This window comes from Ascaphus truei, chromosome 4 (genome assembly GCF_040206685.1).
Source record: "Ascaphus truei isolate aAscTru1 chromosome 4, aAscTru1.hap1, whole genome shotgun sequence".
Lineage (NCBI taxonomy): Eukaryota > Metazoa > Chordata > Amphibia > Anura > Ascaphidae > Ascaphus > Ascaphus truei.
In genome coordinates, this window is record NC_134486.1 from 9,071,774 (window position 1) to 9,099,428 (window position 27,655).

Below are 27,655 nucleotides of genomic sequence, written 5' to 3' on the forward strand. Positions count from 1 at the left end.
CAGAGAGACGCGGCGGTGGGGGCAGAGAGACGCGCGGGGGGGCAGAGAGACGCGGCGGCGGGGCAGAGAGACGCGGCGGGGCAGAGAGACGCGGCGGGGCAGAGAGACGCGGCGGTGGTGGCAGAGAGACGCGCGGGGGCAGAGAGACGCGTCGGGGGCAGAGAGACGCGGCGGTGGGGGCAGAGAGACGCGCGGGGGCAGAGAGACGCATCGGGGGCAGAGAGACGCGGCGGTGGGGGCAGAAAGACGCGGCGGTGGGGGCAGAGAGACGCGGCGGCGGGGGCAGAGAGACGCGGCTGGGGCAGAGAGACGCAGCGGCGGGGGCAGAGACGCGGCGGGGGCAGAGAGACGCAGCGGCGGGGGCAGAGAGACGCGGCGGCGGGGGCAGAGAGACGCGGCGGGGGCAGAGAGATGGGGTGTCGGGGGCAGAGAGATGGGGTGTCGGGGGCAGAGAGACGCGGAGGCGGGGGCAGAGAGACGCGGCGGGGGCAGAGAGACCCGGCGGGGGCAGAGAGACGCGGCGGGGGCAGAGAGACGCGGCGGCGGGGGCAGAGAGACGCGCGGGGGCAGAGAGACACGGCGGCGGGGGCAGAGAGACGCGGCATCGGGGGCAGAGAGACGCGGTGGGGGCAGAGAGACGCGGCGGCGGGGGCAGAGAGACGCGGCGGCGGGGGCAGAGAGACGCAGCATCGGGGGCAGAGAGATGGGGTGTCGGGGGCAGAGAGACGCGGCGGCGGGGGCAGAGAGACGCGGCGGCGGGGGCAGAGAGACGCAGCATCGGGGGCAGAGAGATGGGGTGTCGGGGGCAGAGAGACGCGGCGGCGGGGGCAGAGAGACGCGGCGGCGGGGGCAGAGAGACGCGGCGGCGGGGGCAGAGAGACGCGGCGGCGGGGGCAGAGAGACGCGGCGGGGGCAGAGAGACGCGTGGGGGCAGAGAGACGCGGCGGCGGGGGCAGAGAGACGCGCGGGGGCAGAGAGACACGGTGGCGGGGGCAGAGAGACGCGGCATCGGGGGCAGAGAGACGCGGTGGGGGCAGAGAGACGCGGCGGCGGGGGCAGAGAGACGCGGCGGCGGGGGCAGAGAGACGCAGCATCGGGGGCAGAGAGATGGGGTGTCGGGGGCAGAGAGACGCGGCGGCGGGGGCAGAGAGACGCGGCGGCGGGGGCAGAGAGACGCGGCGGCGGGGGCAGAGAGACGCGTGGGGGCAGAGAGACGCGGCGGCGGGGGCAGAGAGACGCGTGGGGGCAGAGAGACGCGGCGGCGGGGGCAGAGAGACGCGTGGGGGCAGAGAGACGCGGCGGCGGGGGCAGAGAGACGCGCGGGGGCAGAGAGACGCGGCGGCGGGGGCAGAGAGACGCAGCATCGGGGGCAGAGAGATGGGGTGTCGGGGGCAGAGAGACGCGGCATCGGGGGCAGAGAGACGCGGCGGCGGGGGCAGAGAGACGCAGCATCGGGGGCAGAGAGATGGGGTGTCGGGGGCAGAGAGACGCGGCGGCGGGGGCAGAGAGACGCGGCGGGGGCAGAGAGACGCAGCATCGGGGGCAGAGAGATGGGGTGTCGGGGGCAGAGACGCGGCAGAGAGATGGGGTGTCGGGGGCAGAGACGCGGCAGAGAGATGGGGTGTCGGGGGCAGAGACGCGGTGCCGGGGCAGAGACGCGGGGTGTCGGGGGCAGAGACGCGGTGTCGGGGGCAGAGACGCGGTGTCGGGGGCAGAGACGCGGTGTCGGGGCAGAGACGCGGTGTCGGGGGCAGAGACGCGGGGTGTCGGGGGCAGAGACGCGGTGTCGGGGGCAGAGACGCGGGGTGTCGGGGGCAGAGACGCGGGGTGTCGGGGGCAGAGACGCGGTGTCGGGGGCAGAGACGCGGTGTCGGGGGCAGAGACGCGGGGTGTCGGGGGCAGAGACGCGGGGTGTCGGGGGCAGAGACGCGGTGTCGGGGGCAGAGACGCGGTGTCGGGGGCAGAAACGCGGGGTGTCGGGGGCAGAGACGCGGGGTGTCGGGGGCAGAGACGCGGTGTCGGGGGCAGAGACGCGGTGTCGGGGCAGAGACGCGGGGTGTCGGGGGCAGAGACGCGGGGTGTCGGGGGCAGAGACGCGGTGTCGGGGGCAGAGACGCGGTGTCGGGGGCAGAGACGCGGGGTGTCGGGGGCAGAGACGCGGGGTGTCGGGGGCAGAGACGCGGTGTCGGGGGCAGAGACGCGGTGTCGGGGGCAGAGACGCGGGGTGTCGGGGGCAGAGACGCGGGGTGTCGGGGGCAGAGACGCGGGGTGTCGGGGGCAGAGACGCGGTGTCGGGGGCAGAGACGCGGGGTGTCGGGGGCAGAGACGCGGGGTGTCGGGGGCAGAACCGCGGTGTACCAGAGGCGTATTTGGCTGTAAGAAGCGGGTCAGTCTGCCTCCAAAATACAGTTCATTTGGAAACCTGAGTGATAACATTTATTTCTAATCATTTTTTTCTTATATAGGGTGTATTTTTTCTTATATAGGGTGTATTTTTTCTTATATAGGGTGTATTTTATCTTATATAGGGTGTATTTTCTCTTATATAGGGTTGCATAGTACAACTTCCTGTCCCACAGAGCTGACAATCTGATTTTCAGCGCCTGGGGCACAGGGAGATAAAGCGACGCGCCCGTTGTCACCGGGATTTGATTTAAATTTACTTGCGTCACAGTGCGGGTGACGTTACCCCTATACCCCCATGTACCCCAGCGGCTGTGACACACTCCAGTCCGTGCATTAAATGCCCCTGTACTGACGTTACACTGCAGAGGGACCCCCACATATACCAGGATTCTGCACTCAGTCTCCCTGTATACGCAGAGGACGTACCTGTGTGTACTACAGAGTATCTCAGCTGGTTTACCTATTAAGAAATGAATAGAAGGGGACATTATCTCCCCCCTCCCCAAATACAATCGTTACCTCTCTCCATGCAGCAGGAAGGAAGGAGGAGGGAATGTTTCTGTATCCAGACACGCAGGTTACATGGTGATAAACCTTTCCTGTTCTACCACATCCAGCGTCAGTCAGGTGACGAGCCTCACATTCTGACAGCCAGGCCCCTGCTACATACAGTACAATGCCCCCAGCACAGCCAGGCCCCTGCTACATACAGTACAATGCCCCCAGCACAGCCAGGCCCCTGCTACATACAGTACAATGCCCCCAGCACAGCCAGGCCCCTGCTACATACAGTACAATGCCCCCAGCACAGCCAGGCCCCTGCTACATACAATGCCCCCAGCACAGCCAGGCCCCTGCTACATACAGTACAATGCCCCCAGCACAGCCAGGCCCCTGCTACATACAGTACAATGCCCCCAGCATTTCAATTACAATTCCCGTGCACAGGCTCTGCTTCACGCGAACAGGCTCTGCTTCACGCGCACAGGCTCTGCTTCACGTGCACAGGCTCTGCTTCCCGTGCACAGGCTCTGCTTCACGTGCACAGGCTCTGCTTCGCGCGCACAGGCTCTGCTTCACGTACACAGGCTCTGCTTCGCGTGCACAGGCTCTGCTTCCCGTGCACAGGCTCTGCTTCGCGTGCACAGGCTCTGCTTCCCGTGCACAGGCTCTGCTTCCCGTGCACAGGCTCTGCTTCCCGTGCACAGGCTCTGCTTCGCGCGCACAGGCTCTGCTTCCCGTACACAGGCGCTGCTTCCCGTACACAGGCGCTGCTTCACGTACACAGGCTCTGCTTCCCGTGCACAGGCTCTGCTTCGCGCGCACAGGCGCACAGACTCTGCTTCGCGTGCACAGGCTCTGCTTCGCGCGCACAGGCTCTGCTTCCCGTGCACAGGCTCTGCTTCCCGTGCACAGGCTCTGCTTCGCGCGCACAGGCTCTGCTTCCCGTACACAGGCTCTGCTTCGCGCGCACAGGCTCTGCTTCCCGTGCACAGGCTCTGCCTCGCGCGCACAGGCTCTGCTTCGCGTGCACAGGCTCTGCCTCGCGTGCACAGGCTCTGCTTCCCGTGCACAGGCTCTGCTTCCCGTGCACAGGCTCTGCTTCCCGTGCACAGGCTCTGCTTCGCGTGCACAGGCGCTGCTTCGCGTGCACAGGCGCTGCTTCACGTGCACAGGCTCTGCTTCAACGCGCACAGGCGCACAGGCTCTGCCTCGCGCGCACAGGCTCTGCTTCGCGTGCACAGGCTCTGCCTCGCGTGCACAGGCTCTGCTTCCCGTGCACAGGCTCTGCTTCCCGTGCACAGGCTCTGCTTCCCGTGCACAGGCTCTGCTTCCCGTGCACAGGCTCTGCTTCCCGCGCACAGGCTCTGCTTCCCGCGCACAGGCCCTGCTTCCCGCGCACAGGCTCTGCTTCCCGTGCACAGGCTCTGCTTCGCGTGCACAGGCTCTGCCTCGCGTGCACAGGCTCTGCTTCCCGTGCACAGGCTCTGCTTCCCGTGCACAGGCTCTGCTTCCCGTGCACAGGCCCTGCTTCCCGTGCACAGGCTCTGCTTCGCGTGCACAGGCTCTGCTTCGCGTGCACAGGCTCTGCTTCGCGTGCACAGGCTCTGCTTCGCGCGCACAGGCTCTGCTTCGCGCGCACAGGCTCTGCTTCGCGCGCACAGGCTCTGCTTCGCGCGCACAGGCTCTGCTTCGCGCGCACAGGCTCTGCTTCGCGCGCACAGGCTCTGCTTCGCGCGCACAGGCTCTGCTTCGCGCGCACAGGCTCTGCTTCGCGCGCACAGGCTCTGCTTCCCGTGCACAGGCTCTGCTTCCCGTGCACAGGCTCTGCTTCCCGTGCACAGGCTCTGCTTCGCGTGCACAGGCTCTGCTTCCCGTGCACAGGCTCTGCTTCCCGTGCACAGGCTCTGCTTCACGTGCACAGGCTCTGCTTCCCGTGCACAGGCTCTGCTTCCCGTGCACAGGCTCTGCTTCCCGTGCACAGGCTCTGCTTCCCGTGCACAGGCTCTGCTTCGCGTGCACAGGCTCTGCTTCCCGTGCACAGGCTCTGCTTCACGTGCACAGGCTCTGCTTCCCGTGCACAGGCTCTGCTTCGCGTGCACAGGCTCTGCTTCGCGTGCACAGGCTCTGCTTCCCGTGCACAGGCTCTGCTTCGCGTGCACAGGCTCTGCTTCGCGTGCACAGGCTCTGCTTCCCGTACACAGGCGCTGCTTCACGTGCACAGGCTCTGCTTCCCGTACACAGGCGCTGCTTCACGTGCACAGGCTCTGCTTCCCGTGCACAGGCTCTGCTTCACGTGCACAGGCTCTGCTTCACGTGCACAGGCACTGCTTCACGTGCACAGGCGCTGCTTCACGTGCACAGGCTCTGCTTCACGTGCACAGGCTCTGCTTCACGTGCACAGGCGCTGCTTCACGTGCACAGGCTCTGCTTCACGTGCACAGGCGCTGCTTCACGTGCACAGGCTCTGCTTCACGTGCACAGGCTCTGCTTCACGTGCACAGGCTCTGCTTCCCGTGCACAGGCTCTGCTTCGCGTGCACAGGCGCTGCTACCGCGCAGTAACGTGTTACTCAGATAACGTCTGCAGGAGAGAAGATCACAGCCAATAAAAACACGCAAATCATTTACGGAAAAACTCCCTCATTAAAAACAGCAAATGAATGAAACTGCATTTTAATACAATTATAATTGTTACTTACCACAACAAACAAGTTAGGGTAAGTCTAAAAGTCACGGAAAACCCCGCCTCACAGCGTACAGTCACGAGAGCGAACACGCATGTGCACATTCACACGTCTCAGCGTGGTCCCAAACATGCCCAGCCCCATCATCACACAGCATACAGCGCTGCAGCCAGGGATTCTGGGTAATGGCATGCAAACGAGCACTCCCAGCACGTCACTTATTGCTTCGTGTCCACTTTAGCATGGATCCCTGGAAGCTTATTAATCGGAAAAATGAGCAAAAGAGAGAAATCCCAAAACACCGATAAGGATGTTCCAAATAGTATATTCTATCTAATTAAACACATTGTGTTAGGATCACAGTAAAAAAAAAAAAAAACACAAAGGAACGCACAACATTGTATACAACGTGTAAAAGAAAGTGACATTTCTACAATATAATCAACAACGGTGAAGGTGCAGAATAAAGGTAAATAAATACCTCACCAGAAGTATGCAGAATAATAGCCGGCAGACACCCGCGTGTATGTGGCTGCATACTTCTGGTGAGGTATTAATTTACCTTTATTCTGCACCTTCACCGTTGTTGATTATATTGTAGAAATGTCACTTTCTTTTACACGTTGTATACAATGTTGTGCGTTCCTTTGTGTTTTTGATTGAGCCTATTACAATGCGTTTCACTAGATATACCATCGTCTCCATCCTTCTCTGTGTTTTGGGGTTTCTTTTGACTCGATCTTGCTCATTGTTCCGACTGATTATATATTAATGATGGGTAGGAGAGATAATATCTAGACGAGTAATTGTCATTCTATATATATGTAACGGGTGCTCCCTCTGGCCTGACCCACCCAATCTCATATTGGCCCGTGTGGTCTAACCAGTCCCCCATTACAAGGCGTGTGTGGTGGTGCACCTGCAAGTAACAGGACTCTTGAGTCTCCCGCTTGGTGTTATTTGGGGATGTCAATCAGGACAGGTATCTGAGGTAGTGGGTACGAGTCCAACTTACATCATGTGCAGCGCCTCCACCTCATCAGGATCTGTGCTTCCGCAGGGAGATGGTCCTGGTGAGGAACTCCTTCTTGGTGCCCTCCACTGTTGAGTAATCTCACACTCACACAGTGGGGTTCTTTTTCTCAAGGACATCTTTATTGAATACAGGGATGTAGCAGACTGCCCCATGCAGCTGCCAGCTCTAGCCGCACATCTCTGTGTGATGTCCCTTGACCAGGTACGCCCTCCAATCATGAAGTGGGATTCCCTTTCTCCTAGGGAGATCACCACTGGGCCAGGTCCCTGGACACAGCGTGGCGTAAACACACTGGACTTATCACTATGTTCCCGCTAGTTACTGCACTAGGGTCACAAAAGTGTTCCTTCAATAACGGTATCGTCAGGTTACTCTCTCCCTCGAACCACACACTAACTGTCAGTGCTGTGCCCTTTATACTCCAGGGGGCAGGCGCATCTCTGAGGTCACTATCCAGGGACTCAGAGTATACAGCCACTCCCATCCTTACACAGGGCACCACACAGGAAGGGTGAGGGAAAACCTCCATAACTACTGTGGGCAGGCCTGTGTGTACCAGGACTTACTGCTAACAGAGAAGATGTATGCAGTCATTATTATGCATGGCTACATACTCCCCCTGGTGAATACCCACCGTCCCGGCTGGGACCTAAATTTGGTGTACCTTGCGCCAGGAAACACTGCAAAAGAACACACAAATAACACAGCAAACATCATTACATGAACATAATAATGAACGCTCAGTACACTCACTGACCAGCAGGGAGCGCAAAAGAAACAACAGACCACTCTATTGGACACTCAATAGTAATGCCGAGGATCTGGCTTCTTCACCTCTCGCCCCGCGGCATCATGCACAGTCACGCTGTATTCTCGTGGTACTCCTCTCTCAATGATATAGTACTGAATATCAGTCTTGAGCCATCTCTCCCTATTCTCCTCTATCTCTGTCATTAGAGGTTCAGGGACATAGGGGTAATCAAGCCCATGGGACTTCCTGTACTTGGCAATGATAGCTCGCTCAGCTCTGCAAGCCCTAGTTAAACTGGTTCGACCAGCCGTCCCGGGCAACACCCATGATAGGGGCTCATGTGTCTCCACCGGATCATCTAACCCTGCGGACCCCTTAGGAATAATTAGGCCTGCCTGTATACGGTCCCATCGTACCCTTAGAGCCCTAAGGTAGGATTCATCATCAAAATCCCCGGCAGCCCACCAGTGATCAACCACCCCCTCCCTCTCTAAAATAAAGCGGGTGCGGTCAAGCCACGAGGCATACCCCTCGTACAAGGGGGCCCACCACCTAGTCTCCTTCCGTTCCTCGGAGCTAGAATCTGCATTTTCCTCCAGTGACTCCTCATCAGGCCCACCAGAAGACACCCCAGATGTACCCTCAGATCTGGTATTAACTCCCTTACGGTGAGAGGTATTCCTAACAGTAATACTCATCCCGCTAGGACAATCACTCGACCCCGACACTTGTCGGGACATGTTCCCTCCTCCCTCCGACCCATCATCCGACGTACCCAAGTCCAGGCTCCCAGTCCGATCATCAAAAGAACCCCGTGACTCCCCGGACAACCCTAAACTGGAACTAGATCCAAATAGGATAGGGACGGGTACAATGGTTTTAGCTAGGGCCTTAGGACTAACCTTGGGTGTGGACGGGGTTTGGGGACGGGACCGACCAGTAGGCACGGACAGGGTTTCGACCTGCTCCCCAGCGGTACCTGCCTTAGCATCGCCACAAAGTCCATCTTTGTCTTCAACCTTGGGACTCCTGGGCTTTCCGTTCAACCGCCCATTCCCTTGGATAATAGGGGATCGCTTCCCGCTGCTCGATCGCAGAGGCGGCACCATCTCCCACTCGGGGCCTCCCTGGTCCTCCGGCACCACTTCCGCACACGCACGTGCTGCGACGCCATCTTGCGGTGGATTCCCAAGCGGAATCTCTTCCTCCACAAGGATCTCCTCCAACGCCATTCTGCCACGCGATCCAGTCTGGCTCTGGACTCGCTCCGTTGGATCTTCCACCTCCTGGGCCTGCGACAGACACCGTGTCTTAGTCCCGTGCAGGGTAGGTGTAGATCTGCCTCCGTCCGATCCACTAGTCACCACGGCAGTGGGACTCCGGCGATCGGATGGTCGCGGTACGGGAGACATTCGATTCCGCGTCTCCACACCACGAGGAATTTCATCCCTCCATGGCGTACCACTGGTATGACAGTCCCGTCTGATGACTGCCTTACCCGCCAGCCTTGCACACTCCTCATCCGAGGATTCCAGTTTGCAGTTCGGCCGAGGCATCCCAGTAGGAGACCGGCGATGGGCTCCTCGGTGATCACCTCTCCGATGGCTGAGTTTCGCTATCGGAAGCACCAATGTTGGCTCCGACTCTGCGGGACTGGCACTCTTGTTCCAGAGAGCTCCCGGCTGTTCTTCTATCGCCACCGGTACATTTCCTGTCATCCCCGTAGATTGTACAGGTACGAATGTGGTCATGGGCCACATGTACTGCAGTCCACAGTGGGGGCATCGGGCTTCGCTGCCCACGGCTCCGCCCGGCAGTCTGCACTGCAGGCACAGACACGCCACAGTCTCTACACCCTCCACCCGGATCACCAGGAAGCCTCCTGGAGCCGAATAAGGGTGCGTGGAAATCACAGGACCTTGGTCCACTTTAGCAACAGCTTCAGCCATTTTTATCAGCGGAGGTACTCTGCTCAGAGGTCGGTACTGATCAATGGCTCTTCGCAACTGAAAGGCATGGGCTGATATAGTCACCCTTCCTCCCATTTCCTCTTGCGACATCCGGTGAGACCGCAAACCACTCCCCCTGGTTGAAACTAGGGGGATGTCTCGTAGACTTGTAGGCTGACCCAGCACAGGTGCGGAGTGAGTCATAGTCCATGAGGGCGCGGCTCCAGCTTTCGCGCCAAACTCCCCATCGGGGTGGAGTTTTCGCGTTGGCGCCAATCCTGGCCAACATCTAGCAGACTGCAAAGTTGCAAGACCTTTTGCAGCATGCCCACGCGGTGTCCCGGGAACGCGGGAACCGCCATCTTGGTAAGCATTGTCTTTTCTTTCACTGTCTTTTCTCTCACTGAAGGCAACGTCTGGCTGTCTGTTAATTGGGGTATAACAAAGTCCATTTCGTTCCTCCCATCTCGTAAGACTTTCGTCCTCACTATTCTCAGGGGTATCTTCCCGAGAACATATGCAGGACAAACACGGCGCAGCCACGGCTTTCACGCCATTCCATAACAAGCCCACAAAAGTCTCTTCTGTAGCCTGTTCTTCATCGGACCGCAATCCTGGACCTTCTGCTCTATGCAGATCCTCCATTCTTGTGGTTCTCCTTCCCTGCCATCCTGGACCTTCTGTTCTGTACAGATCCTCCATTTTGACAGTTCTCTCTGTTTCTTTGGGTGAACACCGATTCTCTGTACGTGGAGCTCCGCTCTGCGGGGCAGCTACCACATCTGTACAATAAACATGCCTTGTGCACCACCTTGTGTACCTAACATAGATCTGACTCGTGTTTGCACTACCTCAGGCTAGGCTCACCCTTCCTGTGTCTACCGTAACACGTTCCTCCAGTCTGTGCTCCTTGGTAAGTGGTCTGGAATGGAGACTAGAGTACTCTGGCTCTTCCATGCAGCACTTTGGGCGTCGACCTACTTTTGGCTAGCCTAGTGCGGACCCTTCCAGAATTCCTGCTCTCAGTTACCAGTTTACCCCTTCAGGCGTCCCCCGCTAGCGCTACCTCAAGGCGACTAGAACAGCAATAGCCCCCGGCTCCAGACTCACTAACCCCTAACGGATCCCAAGGCGTCTTTGCGGCATGCATGTCCGGCACCTCCCTGACTACCCCTGGCTCCGTCCCTCAAGCACAAAGTGGCAGCAGACACTTTCCTTAATTCCTACTGTGTGCCTAGCAAAAGCCTGTCCTGTTGACAGGTATCTCAGCAGCGCCTCCAATTGTAACGGGTGCTCCCTCTGGCCTGACCCACCCAATCTCATATTGGCCCGTGTGGTCTAACCAGTCCCCCATTACAAGGCGTGTGTGGTGGTGCACCTGCAAGTAACAGGACTCTTGAGTCTCCCGCTTGGTGTTATTTGGGGATGTCAATCAGGACAGGTATCTGAGGTAGTGGGTACGAGTCCAACTTACATCATGTGCAGCGCCTCCACCTCATCAGGATCTGTGCTTCCGCAGGGAGATGGTCCTGGTGAGGAACTCCTTCTTGGTGCCATCCACTGTTGAGTAATCTCACACTCACACAGTGGGGTTCTTTTTCTCAAGGACATCTTTATTGAATACAGGGATGTAGCAGACTGCCCCATGCAGCTGCCAGCTCTAGCCGCACATCTCTGTGTGATGTCCCTTGACCAGGTACGCCCTCCAATCATGAAGTGGGATTCCCTTTCTCCTAGGGAGATCACCACTGTGCCAGGTCCCTGGACACAGCGTGGCGTAAACACACTGGACTTATCACTATGTTCCCGCTAGTTACTGCACTAGGGTCACAAAAGTGTTCCTTCAATAACGGTATCGTCAGGTTACTCTCTCCCTCGAACCACACACTAACTGTCAGTGCTGTGCCCTTTATACTCCAGGGGGCAGGCGCATCTCTGAGGTCACTATCCAGGGACTCAGAGTATACAGCCACTCCCATCCTTACACAGGGCACCACACTAGGGGGTGAGGGAAAACCTCCATAACTACTGTGGGCAGGCCTGTGTGTACCAGGACTTACTGCTAACAGAGAAGATGTATGCAGTCATTATTATGCATGGCTACATATAATTACATGCGATGATGTATTTTGTTCCTTTACTAGTTGGGAACCTAGCGATGTTATATTGTATTTGTTGGATTTAAATAGATTTCCCCGGTCAGCCTACGCCTGCTGCTTCACATATTACAGCCAGGGTCACAGACGTGCATGGCCAGCATTACCCACAATCCCTGGCTGCAGCGGCACCGCTATGCGCCAGATCCACAAAGCTCCGCTAAGTCCAGGCCCAAAACACCAGGAGACTGGGTACCGGACGCTCAGTTCCCTGACGTTAACGCCAGCCCACAAAGCTCATTACATGCCACAACATCGCCCTCGTTAGGATATGGCTGACACGGCGGTGGCCTTTAATAAAGATCTATTAACCCCTTAGAAGCCATAGTGGCCACGAAAGCAGGTTTCATGCATGCGATCATGGTCACTAAGGTAGTTACGGGGTTAATACTGACACCCTAACGACCTTCTAGTCATAGAGCAAGGGTGGCGGCCAACTCTAGCCCCAAAGGGCCACCAACAGGTCAGGTTTTCAGGATATCCCTGCTTCAACTGAAGACTGAGCCCCCTGTACTGAAGCAGGGATATCCTGAAAACCTGACCTGTTGGTGGCCCTTGAGGACTGGAGTTGGCCACCCCTGCCATAGAGGTACAACCGCTATGACATACAGGGGGTTAGCCTCCCCTGAAGCACCTAACCTCACACAGGGGTGTGGGCGGGAACTCCCGCAGGGGTGTGGGCGGGACCTCCCGCAGGGGTGTGGGCGGGACCTCCCGCTGCGGTGTGGGCGGGACCTCCCGCTGCGGTGTGGGCGGGACCTCCCGCTGCGGTGTGGGCGGGACCTCCCGCAGGGGTGTGGGCGGGACCTCCCGCAGGGTGGGGCGGGACCTCCCTCTGCGGTGTGGGCGGGACTTCCTGTGTTTGCAGTCACAGGGCAGGATATAGCGTGATATATTGAATGCCGGCTTACCTGTTCGCATACAGAGGTCTCCACTAGTGAAACAGCACGCGGGGGCTTCCTGCAGAGAACAGAGAACACGTCAGGGCGAGGTCAGAGACCCCTAAACATGTCTTCTCCCTCCGGGAAACACAAACACCCGTATCCCGCTTCCCTTCACGTGATAGTGCTACGGCAGAGGTTACATATTCTCTCTGTATACCGTTTACATTATTATACTATACGTACAGTATGAGAAGAGACCTATAGAACCTATAGAAACGAGTCACAGCACCTGGTAAAGCTGTGCAATGTGGCACAGTATCTCTCCCAGGCAGAGATGCATACACCAGGGGTGCTCAAGCCCCACCAACAGATCAGCTTTTCAGAACATTCCAGCTTCAGCGCAGGTAGCTCAATCAGTCCCTGCTTCAGCGCAGGTAGCTCAATCAGTCCCTGCTTCAGCACAGGTCGCTCAGTCCCTGCTTTAGCACAGGTCACTCAATCAGTCCCTGCTTCAGCACAGGTGGCTCAATCAGTGGCTCAGTCTTGGACTGATTGAGCCACCTGTGCTGAAGCTGGGATATCCTTAAAACCTGACCTGTTGGGGGGGCTTGAGGACTGGAGTTGAGCCCCCTGCTGTATACCCCCTCCGCCCCCACTCTCTGCACTGTAGTGTCTAACAGCATTATATATAAAAAAAACTACAATATAGTGGGGTTTGCTTGGTTCATGAGACTGTTATCATACATATGCATGTATGTATGTACAGTACGTATGTATGTATGTACAGTATGTATGCATGTATGTATGTACAGTACGTATGCATGTATGTATGTACAGTACGTATGTATGTATGTACAGTATGTATGTATGCATGTATGTATGCATGTATGTACAGTACGTATGCATGTATGTATGTACAGTACGTATGTATGTATGTACAGTATGTATGTATGCATGTATGTACAGTACGTATGCATGTATGTATGTACAGTACATATGTATGTATGTACAGTATGTATGTATGCATGTATGTACAGTACGTATGCATGTATGTACAGTACATATGTATGTATGTACAGTATGTATGCATGTATGTACAGTACGTATGCATGTATGTATGTACAGTACATATGTATGTACGCATGTATGTACAGTACGTATGCATGTATGTATGTACAGTACGTATGTATGCATGTGTGTATGTACAGTACGTATGCATGTATGTACAGTACGTATGTATGTACAGTACGTATGTATGTATAGTACGTATGCATGTATGTACAGTACGTATGTATGTATGTATGTACAGTATGTATGTATGCATGTATGTACAGTACATATGTATGTATGTATGTACAGTATGTATGTATGCATGTATGTACAGTACGTATGCATGTATGTATGTACAGTACATATGTATGTATGTACAGTATGTATGTATGTACAGTACGTATGCATGTATGTATGTACAGTACATATGTATGCATGTGTGTATGTACAGTACGTATGCATGTATGTATGTATGTACAGTACGTATGTATGTATGTACAGTATGTATGTATGCATGTATGTACAGTACGTATGTATGCATGTATATCTTTATTTATATAGTGCCACTAATGTACATAGCGCTTCACAGTAGTAATACACGTGACACTCATAAATAACAAATAATATAAATAACAGATCATGGGAATAAGTGCTTCAGACATAAAAGTAATATTAAGGAAGAGGAGTCCCTGCCCCGAGGAGCTTACAGTCTAATTGGTAGGTATGAAGAACGTACAGAGACAGTAGGAGGGAGTTCTGGTAAGTGCGTCTGCAGGGGGCCAAGCTTTATGTATCATGTGTATAGTATTAGCCACGATGCTACTCATATGCTTCGTTAAGCAAGTGTGTCTTAAGGTGGGTCTTAAAGGTGGATAGAGAGGGTGCTAGTCGGGTACTGAGGGGAAGGGCGTTCCAGAGGTGTGGGGCAGTCAGTTAGAAAGGTTTAAGGTGGGAGAGGGCTTTAGATACAAAAAAAAAGGGGGTAGAGAGAAGTTATCCTTGAGCAGAACGCAAGAGTCGGGATGGTGCATAGCGAGAAATTAGGGCTGAGACGTAAGGAGGGGCAGAAGAGTGTAAAGCTTTAAACGCCAACTTACATCCTCACTCAGAACATGTCCGTGACTTGCTGCATATTGCACCTTCACTGGGAACTTCAATATTATATCATTTACAGGGGTGGCCAAAAATATAACTTAGAAGCCAGCCAGAATGTGTAGGAGCCAGCCAGAATGTGTAGGAGCCAGCCAGAATGTTTAGGAGCCAGCTTTTTGTTAGGCGCTGGGGAGTCCTTTCTATTTGGTTATTATTTTAAAAAAAACCTTTAAATAAAAAGTTAAAAAAACCCCAGCTGTATAACATACATGCAGTAAATGCAGAAACATTGGTGCTGCTTGTTATTCCAGTAACCCTGCCTGGCGTGTGTCCCGAGACGCTGCTGCCGCCTGTGCGAGTGGAAACAGCTTTTCAGAGCGGGTAGAAGCAGATCCCGTGCTGATAATATCTGGGCACAGATCCGGCAATTAAACATGTTGCAATGCAGAACAATACGTGGCCCCCCTCACCCCCACTCAGGGGGGAGTCCAGGAACACTGCACACCCCCCCCCCCCCATCCTTTACAACGAGAGGGGTCAGCAGGAGATTGGGGAAAGTGTTCAGGGGAACAGAAAGTAGCAAACCCCCAGAAGTCTGTGTGAGATTAACTCGCACAATGTTAGTCATTTCCCCCGGAGTAAGTACAGAAACGCTCTCTAAGAATATACATATGTTTTTCCACTGTTAAAAAGAATGATTTTCTTATCTCCAGCGTCTGAGGTTACCATAGTAACCGTCACTGCACTCTGCTCTGGGGAGAGCTCCATTTTAACCTCCCGGGCACTTAATATTTGACACGTTTCTATTTCCTGAACGGAGCGTCAGAATTAAAACCTGAAAGCAGCGTTGGGAAGGGCGCAGGGAAAGTACGAGATGGCAAATCACCGCTCCTGTGTGACGGTACTGTGAGGCGCAGAGGAGCACTACTTTCTTACGGACGCTTATACTTCCACTTTCCATTAAAGAAAAATACGTTTATGTCAGGGACCCAAGAATATTCTATCCATCTTTATATAATAATAATGACAGAACTGCTTTGCCACAATGTTAAATACATTTACAATTTATTGGAGCCAGGGACAGACCACTACTTTTCTTAACCCCCACGCTTCAAATCACAACAGGGAACCCCCTAACACCCATCACTGCACTGTCCCCATCGCCTTCCATTTGGCTGTAAGTGGTTAGACTGCTCTCGTCCTGCAGAACGCGCGGGAGTAACAGATGCTCGGGGGGGAAGGTGGGGAAGGAGAGGAGGGGGGTGAAGGAAAGGAGGGGGGGCGGAGAGGAGGGGGGGAAGGAAAGGAGGGGGGGAAGGAAAGGAGGGGGGGGAAGGATAAGAGGGGGGGGGGAAGGAAAGGAGGGGGGGAAGGAGAGGAAGGGGGGAAGGATAGGATGGGGGAAGGAGAGGATGGGGGAGAAGAGGGGGAGGAGAGAAGGGTTTGGGTTCTGTTATATACATGAGGTCACAGTCACACTCTTTATGAGACACACACATACATACATATATATATATATATATATATATATATATATATATATATATATATATACAGTGCGGTGGGTTTGGGTTCTGTTATATACATGAGGTCTCAGTCACACTCTTTATGAGACACACACATACATACATATATATACAGTGCAGTGGGTTTGGGTTCTGTTATATACATGAGGTCACAATCTCCATCACACTCCTTATGACACATAATTGTGGCTGTGTGTAACATCTTAAGTGTCACATTTAAAGTGTCCGGCAGAGTTAATTTCGGAATTGAAATTGGAAGGGAAGATTTGAGGAGGATCGGGACTCTGCACACCAACTTTGCAACTGTGAGAATGTAACTTTCCAAAAGCTGTGATTCTTTGTATACTCTTCCTACCCTCCAATACCTGGGAAGTCTCTCCTCCTGCATCTTACTATGCCCTCCCTCCTGCATCTTACTATGCCCTCCCTCCTGCATCTTACTATGCCCTCCCTCCTGCATCTCACTATGCCCTCCCTCCTGCATCTTACTATGCCCTCCTTATTGCTTTTCTGTTTACGGTTTCCTCACTCCTTTGTGAATGTCTCTGTTCTCTCCAACTTCCCCACTCCCCACTGCACCATTATTTATACACCTCTCTCCCAACAACTTCTTTACCCCTCAATAAAAAACACCCACACAAATACTCTATTCACACCCTCTATCTACTCCTTCCTGCTGCTGGGGATCTCCCCTAAGCCTGAACCCAGACATACACACCTGATCTCACCCACACCCCCCTGCCATCTCCTCCCCTGTAAATGGTGTTAACCTTCTGATTTAATCCTGACTAACCTTAAAACTCGCCCCACATATCAAGCATCCCAAAGGAGGACTTTCTTTGTCTATTTTTGTCATATGCCCCAATAAAGCCTTTGTGTATTTTTCCATACAAGGGTACCTCATTTTTCTTTTTCTTTACAAATTTGGCTAAGGATCGTCCGTTCAACATTTGAGTGCTCTGAACACACTCCATTCACTTGCTGCTACTCACAATAGCCTGCACTCATGGTTACTGTCCTACACTCAATCACTCCTACCACCCATTGTGACCAAGCACTGCCATGTACAGCACTTTCTCCTTCACCTGCTGTCTCCCTTCAGACCTCATAGATTGTAAGCTCTTCGGGGCAGGGATTTCCTTTCCTATTGTCTGATTTTGCTGCACTTAGTGTATTATTATAATTCCCTGTACTGTATTCTTTGTGAAGCGCTGAGTACACTTTTGGCGCTATAAAAATAAAGACATACAATATACGTAGGTTTGGGCTCTGTTATATACATGAGGTCACAGTCTCAGTAACACTCCTTATGACACACACTATATATATATATATATATATATATATATATATATATATATATATATATATATATATATATATACACAAAAGCTGGGTGCACACAAGCAAAGGACTATACTCACAAAAATAGAAATAAATACTTATCAGAAATCCAGGTGCTAGCAGATAGACAGGGAACACCAACCGGTCTGTAAGATACACAAAAAGATGGAGTCCGCAGCACACTCACACAAAAAGATGGAGTCCGCAGCACACTCACACACACACAAAAAGATGGAGTCCGCAGCACACACACACACACACACACACACACACACACACACACACACACACACACAAAAAGATGAGTCCGCAGCACACACACACACACACACACACACACAAAAAGATGAGTCCGCAGCACACTCAAAATGAAAAGTTGTTTAATCCAAGAAAACCTCTGGAGTTTCTGTGATTGCCTGATGAATTTCTTGGATTAAACAACTTTTCATTTTGAGTGTGCTGCGGACTCCATCTTTGTGTGTGTGTGTGTATATATTGCGGTGGGTTTGGGTTCTGCGCTTGCGGGGATTGTGTGTGTGTGTGTGTGTGTGTATATATTGCGGTGGGTTTGGGTTCTGCGCTTGCGGGGATTGTGTGTGTGTGTGTGTGTGTGTATGTATATATTGCGGTGGGTTTGGGTTCTGCGCTTGCGGGGATTGTGTGTGTGTGTGTGTGTGTGTGTGTGTGTATATATATTGCGGTGGGTTTGGGTTCTGCGCTTGCGGGGATTGTGTGTGTGTGTGTGTGTGTATGTATATATTGCGGTGGGTTTGGGTTCTGCGCTTGCGGGGATTGTGTGTGTGTGTGTGTGTGTGGGGGGGGGGGGGGGGATTCTGCGCTTGCGGGGATTGTGTGTGAAAATGTTGAAATACATCATTTTGTAGTATTTCACTGCATCACAAATGAATGAACAATCGGTCCTGTGTTCTGATCCGGACCCCTTAGAAAACTAGTTGAAGAGCCCTGCTCTAGGGAAACACCTCGTTTAAAATGGACTGCAAGCTAAAAGTGCCACCATCAGCACTTGTTTCATGCCAGGATCACGTTTTCTACTCACCAGCGCCTAACAGTGTCCCATGCCGCTGACTCACACCTGCCCTGTGACCCTCTGCGCGGAACGCACGGGAACGCCACTTCTCAAGCACACCGTGTCCCTACAGTGAAGTCACAACCCTGTGAGCCCCCTATCACACAGAGCAGGGTCCCCCTCTCCGGCAGGGAATGGGTTACATACGCTGAGCTCTGCAGCTACAAGCTTCACGTTGTCACAACAAAGACACAACGACGTGCTTAGCCGTGGCAACACTCAGCGGTGAAGCCAGCGTCACCTCTCCGTGTGATCTGATCGCTGTCTCTCCCTGAGCCTCAGTCACCACAATGTGATTGCAAGCTCAATGGACCAGCGCCAGAACGCTATGTACAGCCCTGCGTACACTGCCAGCGTTGGACACCAACACGTATGAACACGGTTCCTATTAGTAGATATTCTCTTATGCTGGAGCAGGGGTGTTAAACTCCAGTCCTCAAAAACCCCAACCAGGTCAGGTTTTAAGGATTTCCAAGCTTCAGCACAGGTGGAAAAATCAGCCCCAGCTTCAGCACAGGTGGAAAAATCAGCCCCAGCTTCAGCACAGGTGGAAAAATCAGCCCCAGCTTCAGCACAGGTGGAAAAATCAGCCCCAGCTTCAGCACAGGTGGAAAAATCAGCCCCAGCTTCAGCACAGGTGAAAAAATCAGCCCCAGCTTCAGCACAGGTGGAAAAATCAGCCCCAGCTTCAGCACAGGTGGAAAAATCAGCCCCAGCTTCAGCACAGGTGGAAAAATTAGCCCCAGCTTCAGCACAGGTGGAAAAATCAGCCCCAGCTTCAGCACAGGTGGAAAAATCAGCCCCAGCTTCAGCACAGGTGGAAAAATCAGCCCCAGCTTCAGCACAGGTGGCTCAATCAGTCCCTGCTTCAGCATAGGTGCTGAAGCTGGGATATTCTTAAAACCTGTCCTGTTAGGGGGGGTAGGGGTGCTTGAGGACTGGAACCCCCTGTTCTAGGCGCGCACCAGAGAACAAGGCAAATGGGATACATTAAAATGAAACAAATCAGAGCAGTAGCTATGGAAGTCGTTACGTCCGCACTAAGGCTGCGCCCCAGCGCCCCAGCGCCTGCGCCCCAGCGCCTGCGCCCCAGCAGCAGCCGAGTTTCCCGGTCTGCAGAGAGCTGCAGGGGGAAAGACAGGGAGGGGCGTGGCGGGGGCGTGGCCTAGCGCTCCGTCGCGAGTCCTGCTCTCAATTTTCTTGTGAGCAGGAGAAACTGTCTGCACAGCGCGGCGCCCCCCCCCCCCTCTCGCAGCGGGGAACGAAGACGAGCGGCCGCGCACAGGCAGGAAAAACTCCACGGGGGTCGGCAAGAGTAGCTTGAGAATTGTGCTATAGTCCCAATTGCTTGAGAAGATGTGCTATAGTCCCGCTCGCCTGGCTGTCATTCCTACACCGGTGATACAGAAGGTGTGCTATAGTCCCGCTCGCCTGGCTGTCGTTCCTTCAGCGGTGATACAGAAGGTGTGCTATAGTCCCGCTCGCCTGGCTGACGTTCCTTCAGCGGTGATACAGAAGGTGTCCTATAGTCCCTCTCGCCTGGCTGTCGTTCCTTCAGCGGTGATACAGAAGATGTGCTATAGTCCCGCTCGCCTGGCTGACGTTCCTTCAGCGGTGATACAGAAGATGTGCTATAGTCCCGCTCGCCTGGCTGACGTTCCTTCAGCGGTGATACAGAAGATGTGCTATAGTCCCGCTCGCCTGGCTGACGTTCCTTCAGCGGTGATACAGAAGATGTGCTATAGTCCCTCTCGCCTGGCTGTCGTTCCTTCAGCGGTGATACAGAAGATGTGCTATAGTCCCGCTCGCCTGGCTGACGTTCCTTCAGCGGTGATACAGAAGGTGTCCTATAGTCCCTCTCGCCTGGCTGACGTTCCTTCAGCGGGGATACAGAAGATGTGTCCTATAGTCCCACTCGCCTGGCTGTCGTTCCTTCTGGGGTGATACAGAAGATGTGTCCTATAGTCCCTCTCGCCTGGCTGACGTTCCTTCAGCGGTGATACAGAAGGTGTCCTATAGTCCCGCTCGCCTGGCTGACGTTCCTTCAGCGGTGATACAGAAGGTGTCCTATAGTCCCTCTCGCCTGGCTGACGTTCCTTCAGCGGTGATACAGAAGATGTGCTATAGTCCCTCTCGCCTGGCTGACGTTCCTTCAGCGGTGATACAGAAGATGTGCTATAGTCCCTCTCGCCTGGCTGACGTTCCTTCAGCGGTGATACAGAAGGTGTCCTATAGTCCCTCTCGCCTGGCTGACGTTCCTTCAGCGGTGATACAGAAGCTGCAAACAATGCGGCCTCAGTTAGACAAACATGAGAAAACTCCTCTGTACAAAGCAGCACACGCTGGATTACACAATGTTTATTCACGGAGAGCGTTGGCTGTTATAACATAGAGTAATAACAAACTCACTCCCTGTTTGTAAAATTACTTTTCAGGACTTCGGCACCGAGATACACCGATAAAAACAAGTGTAGCGTAAAGACAAAGAGGGCGGTGCCTCAAAGTGTCTCGGCTGCCAAACTGGCCAAAACACACGGTTTAAATACAATTCAATGTGCCATTTTTTCTTGCTATGTAACTTCAATACCAATATGGTAACTGGACACCAGACACAAGGTATTTAATTCCTGTCTTGCCTTCAAATACGTTCTGGACAAGTTACCCATAATCCTAGTCGGCTTGTCACCCCCACTGTATACAGCACTTATCTCCCGACATCTTCCTCCAGAAACCTGGTCCCTTCTAGTCCATAAGGTCCAATAAAGAATCCGGTCGCTCTCCCTTCCCTTACAGGGATCCTCACTTCTCCAACAACTCACTGGCTCTCTCAAAGCTGCTTCCTGTTTAATGTCTGCCAACATTTCTCCTGTTTATCACTTGAATCACGTCCGTACCTGTAATGTCTATTCTTGTTATATTCTGTACCCAGGGTAACAGGCCACGGCAGATCCCTCTCAATGTACTTGTTCCTGGTCAGATATTTTAGAAACAAATACATAATAAAGAAGACATTGTAAAGTCTTTACATAAATGCTGGAGTTGTGTATTTGTCACAGTATATTATATTATTATTGTGTGTAGGGGATATACACCAAAAAACTCATTCCAACCGCAGAGAATATAAACTGGTTCAGAGGGAGAGGAGAAGAATGGCATTTTAATGATGAACTGATTCACTTCCTCTGTGCAATGTTTACACAAGCCTCTCCGGCCCAGAAAGTGTAGGAATCAGAAAGGACGACGGGATTACTGCACCGCTCCAAGGATTGTGACAAAAGAAGCACAAGTGCAATGAGAGCATCAAACCCTGACAAAGACAGGACTGCATCAAACTGCTCCCATGTATAAACAGCACCCAGCCCTGAGTATCGCCAGCTCCCGACTATCGCCGGCTCCCGACTATCGCCGGCTCCCGAATATCGCCGGCTCCCGAATATCGCCAGCTCCCGAATAGGCTCCCGACTATCGCCGGCTCCCGACTATCGCCGGATTCCCGACTATCGCCGGATTCCCGACTATCGCCGGCTCCCGACTATCGCCGGCTCCCGAGTATCGCCGGCTCCCGAGTATCGCCAGCTCCCGACTATCGCCAGCTCCCGAACGTGGGAGACAAGCCTCTCTGTGATGCATGAGCGTGGGGATCTAAGGAGTTACTTGTCCTGCTCCTGCAGACAGGGGGAAGGAGGTATATTCGGGGAAGGTACAGTTAACGTGACGAGCTGGCCCCTCGGTGAGAGGAAGGGCTGATACCCATCCTTTTTTATATAGTTTAATACGCCAAACATCTCACAAACTGCTGAGTCTCACAGGCGTGTCACGGGGATAGGTATGTACCTTTCTCAGTCCAGCTTTCAGAACGGTGTATGGCTTTTGTTTACATTATTTATTGACAATAACATCAATATTCACCGGATTGATAGTATTAAAGCAGGAGGAGGAGGGGGAAGGGCAGTGCCCGGAGCTGAATGGCATACTTATTATCTCCAGAGACCCCCTGGCTCCGGAGATACTCCCCGGTATAATTACTGGTGTTACTTGAGGGGCTTTAAATGGGCGTCCAATTGGAAATGACAACATAGCAGCTTCCAATTTTCCTGTATTTTGGTGGCCATTTTGTTTCCCCTGGAGGGACACTGGTACCTTCACCAAAGTGTACCTCTGAAAACAAGGGGTCCTCAAGCTACAATTAGCGCTCCAGAGGACCCCTGGTTCCAACGCTGGTTAAAGATATTGATCTGAGGCTCGATTGCTGCTTTCATTTTGTACCTCAGGCTGAGGCCATGAGGCCTTCTCCCGTGCTGAGGCGTGCGGAGGCTGAGGGAAAGCGGGTGCTTTCCCTGGCCATGGTGGATGGGCCGTGGGGGGGCGTTCCTGGGGGCGTTCCTAGTGATGTCACGGAGCTGGATTGCCCTCATTGGGCCAACCTCTCACGTGACCGCCCTGTCGCGCTGATGAATCAGTTTCAACTGACTCCTCGCGCAACGCGCGCCCCCTCCTGCTGTCACTCGCGCGGTCTATGGGCACGATCAATGCCTTAAAGCATTTGATTGCGCCGCACGCAGACGCCTCCGCGCAGTCTGCGGCAGCATGGACTCAGCCTTAAAGCGTAGCCCGGAGCGGTGATTTGAAGCAGTATTGGAGCCAGGCGGGTCCTGCGAGCTGTCACCCCGGGGTTTGCCCGCTTCCTAAGAAATGGAGCTGGTTACCGGTGTTCTCCTTCCCGTTCAAGATTTCAGTGGCAGGGTTACTCCGGTATCACTTAGAATGTAAGCTCTTCGGGACAGTGATTCTCGTCCCCTAATCTGTACGCTACGGCCTGGTATGTTTATCTTTGTATTGTATTATTTCCCTGGCTTATAAAGATATACTGTAAAGTGCCGAGTACAGGGCTGGCCAACTCAGTCCTCAAGGGCCACCAAAAATAGAACAAAGAAGCGGTGCACTGCTGCCGTCAGGGTATGAAAAATAGGAGATCCACACGCAATTAAAATAAAAGGTTGTTTTTAATTAGTGCATATACACTGGAAAATATGCTACAGAGCGAACTCTGATGCGTTTCGTCCCTACCTGGGACTTTGTCAAAGAGTATCTGGCACAACACATGATGATGTTATACAGGGCGCACTAGGCACTAGATCAGGGACGGCCAACTCCAGTCATCAAGGGCCACCAGCAAGACAGGTTTTCACGATATCCCTGCTTCAGCACAGGTGGCTCAGTCATTGACTAAGCCACCGATTGAGCCACCTGCGCTGAAGCAGGGATATTGTGAAAACCTGACCTGTTGGTGGCCCTTGATGACTGGAGTTGGCCGTCCCTGATCTAGTGCCTAGTGCGCCCTGTATAACAATCACAGAAATGAGAGGAATATTAAGCGATTGCTGATAGTGTATTTAGCGCTGCGCTAAGTAGCACAGTCAGTCCCTGAAGAGCTGACCATTGAATTCCTTGGGACTCCGGGTGCTTCCGTGCAAGGACTTTACAGCGTTGTTCTAGCTCCTTACACTTTAATAACACAGCCTGCGTCATAGAAATGCACAAAGGGCACGTTTACAAATACCAACGCAAGAGGGTTAGAAATTCATAAATAAAGTGCAGGTAACCCAAGCTCAGATCGAAGATAGCAACCCCGACGCGTTTCACGACAAATGGCAAGGCAAGCGATCCTCAATTTCTATAATAATGTTAAAAAAATTTTTTTTTTTTTTTAAATAGCTTCTTACGTATACCTTGGCACACAGCAGCAGTGAGCAGGCGCAGGAGTCAGTGTGCGATATATACTGGGATACACACGGTGACTGCGTTACTATGTTACACAGCCGCAGTGAGCAGGCGCAGGAGTCAGTGTGTAATATATACTGGGATACACACGGTGACTGCGTTACTATGTTACACAGCCGCAGTGAGCAGGCGCAGGAGTCAGTGTGTGATATATACTGGGATACACACGGTGACTGCGTTACTATGTTACACAGCAGCAGTGAGCAGGCGCAGGAGTCAGTGTGCGATATATACTGGGATACACACGGTGACAGCGTTACTATGTTACACAGCAGCAGTGAGCAGGCGCAGGCGTCAGTGTGCGATATATACTGGGGTACACACGGTGACTGCGTTACTATGTTACACAGCCGCAGTGAGCAGGCGCAGGAGTCAGTGTGCGATATATACTGGGATACACACGGTGACTGCGTTACTATGTTACACAGCCGCAGTGAGCAGGCGCAGGAGTCAGTGTGTGATATATACTGGGATACACACGGTGACTGCGTTACTATGTTACACAGCAGCAGTGAGCAGGCGCAGGAGTCAGTGTGCGATATATACTGGGATACACACGGTGACTGCGTTACTATGTTACACAGCAGCAGTGACCAGGCGCAGGAGTCAGTGTGTGATATATACTGTTATACACACGGTGACTGCGTTACTATGTTACACAGCAGCAGTGAGCAGGCGCAGGAGTCAGTGTGCGATATATACTGGGATACACACGGTGACAGCGTTACTATGTTACACAGCAGCAGTGAGCAGGCGCAGGCGTCAGTGTGTGATATATACTGGGATACACACGGTGACAGCGTTACTATGTTACACAGCAGCAGTGAGCAGGCGCAGGCGTCAGTGTGTGATAATCTGGTCACATGGCGAAGGTTCATTGATGATATTGTCTTTGTGTGGAAGGGTACATTGGAGGATTTAGATGCATTTCTTTTGTATCTCAATAATAACGAGTTGAATCTGAGATTTACCTCCACTGTAAGTAAAACCACTGTAAACTTCCTGGACTTAATCTATATAGAAAACAATGTTATTAAAACAAAAAAATTCTTCAAAGATGTGGATGCAAATAATTACATCCTGCAGTCCAGTTGCCATCTCAACAAATGGATTAATAACATCCCATATGGCCAATACTGTAGACTCAAACGAAATTGCACCGATAATAACGTATACGAAGAACAATCTAATACACTGTCCAGGAAGTTTGCAGAACGGAATTACAAACCAAAGGTCATCCAAAAAGCGTTGGATAAAACAAGACAAATATCCAGAGAGTCTATGTTGATCCCCAAAGAAAATAATAGGGAGGATGACAAGCTAAAGGTACCCTTTATTACCCAGTATAATAGGGATGCACACAAAATAAATGACATATTAAATACCCATTGGTCTATATTAAAAAATGATCCTATTATAGGAACTGCACTGCCTAATAAAGTTCAGATGGTGTATAAAAAAGCACCAAATGTAAAGAAATTTGTAGCACCAAGTGCTCTGAGAGGTTCTGCTATAAACAAAAACCCTACGTGGTTAGAACCACCAAAAGGGTTCTTTGATTGCAAATTCTGTACTGCCTGCCACTACAGTTGTAAGAATACCAATACCTTTAAATCCAACACTACAGAAAAGGTATATAGTATAAAACAACATCTAAACTGTAGGTCCAATTTTGTTATATATTTGATCGAATGTGATTGTGGTCTACAGTATATAGGGAAAACAATAAGACCCCTAAAAATACGCATCTTGGAACATATAGGAAATATTAAACGAAAAATGACCACACACAGTGTTCCTAACCACTTCTTGATGGTACATAATGCGGACCCTAAGGGGTTAAAATTTAAAGCAATCGAACAAGTTATGCCCCATTGGAGAGGAGGAAACAGGAATATTGCATTGATTAAAAGGGAATCCTTTTGGATGTTCGAATTAAAAACTATATTCCCATCCGGTTTGAATTTAGAATTTGACGTTAAACCTTTTCTGTGATTTTATAATGTACTAATATTTTATCTCTTCATTTTTTAGAAATATGCCTCTTGCCCAGATGTTCATTATTATGTACTTTCCATATATATACCTCCAGCTTAGAGATAATCTTCCTTTGTAAATACCTGTTTTTAATATTTTAAAGTATTTTTATGCAGTGTATTTTATATTTGCAGTTTATATATATTTTTCACATATACATAATTTTATTGTTAACTTTTGCACAGCAGATTAAAGAGTATATTTTAATTAACCTAATGCATTTTATGATGATTGTATAAAGTATCTGTATTTATGACTTGCACAATATATATGGGCTAATTTATAAAATTTCATATATGTGCCATACAGAAACAGCGATTTGTAAGCTCATTATAACCACAGATGTATACTATTAGCCCAGGTAGTATCAGGTGTATTATTGACTAATGAGACCCAAAATTAGGGTATAAACACCTCCCCTATGCACTGAAACGTCACTCCTGATGAAACCTATGTGGTGAAACGCGTAGAGTGACGTTTTTCTTCTGAGCCGGCCGAAACCCCAGGAAGTGGACGGAGCGGATGACATCACTTCCGGTTGAGTGGAACGCACCGCTGGAACGCACGCCACGAGAGAGGGGATAGGAGACATCATTCGTTCGGCTGGCGAGATCCAGAGAGATCTAAATGCTTGTTTTTAACTGATATCATGTGAGTGTAACTCCCTTTTCTACTTACCAATTATAAATTGTATAGACGGTCTGCACTATGTCCAGTTGTATTTCTTAAGGTCCTTGGGAGTCCAGATATTTGGGTGAACACTGAGTTCTGCATCTCTTGTCTACTGAGTGAAAACTACATCCCTAAAGATACCTTTACGTGCCTTATATCTTCTCACGTTTGTGAGTATTAAATATTGAGCCAAGACATCTCATTCTGATCATAATCATAACAATATTGCACTATTACGATTTATTTATCTTTATTCACATATTGCGCTTCCTGGACACTTCTTCATGTGATATACTGGGATACACACGGTGACTGCGTTACTATGTTACACAGCAGCAGTGAGCAGGCGCAGGAGTCAGTGTGTGATATATACTGGGATACACACGGTGACTGCGTTACTATGTTACACAGCAGCAGTGAGCAGGCGCATGAGTCAGTGTGCGATATATACTGGGATACACACGGTGACTGCGTTACTATGTTACACAGCAGCAGTGAGCAGGCGCAGGAGTCAGTGTGTGATATATACTGGGATACACACGGTGACTGCGTTACTATGTTACACAGCAGCAGTGAGCAGGCGCAGGCGTCAGTGTGTGATATATACTGGGATACACACGGTGACTGCGTTACGTTGTTACACAGCCGCAGTGAGCAGGCGCATGAGTCAGTGTGCGATATATACTGGGATACACAC

General features: G+C 51.9%; 1 protein-coding gene across 4 annotated transcripts in view; it reads right to left on the bottom strand.

Annotated features, from left to right (window-relative positions):
• MAPRE3 (microtubule associated protein RP/EB family member 3) overlaps window positions 1-27,655 on the bottom strand; it is a 120,861-nt gene that overhangs the window by 53,269 nt on the left and 39,937 nt on the right. For all 4 annotated transcript variants that reach the window (XM_075595310.1, XM_075595311.1, XM_075595308.1 and 1 more), the window contains exon 2: window positions 12,397-12,445. The gene's annotated coding sequence lies outside the window, so the exon portion shown is untranslated. The remainder of the gene's footprint in view (window positions 1-12,396; window positions 12,446-27,655) is intronic.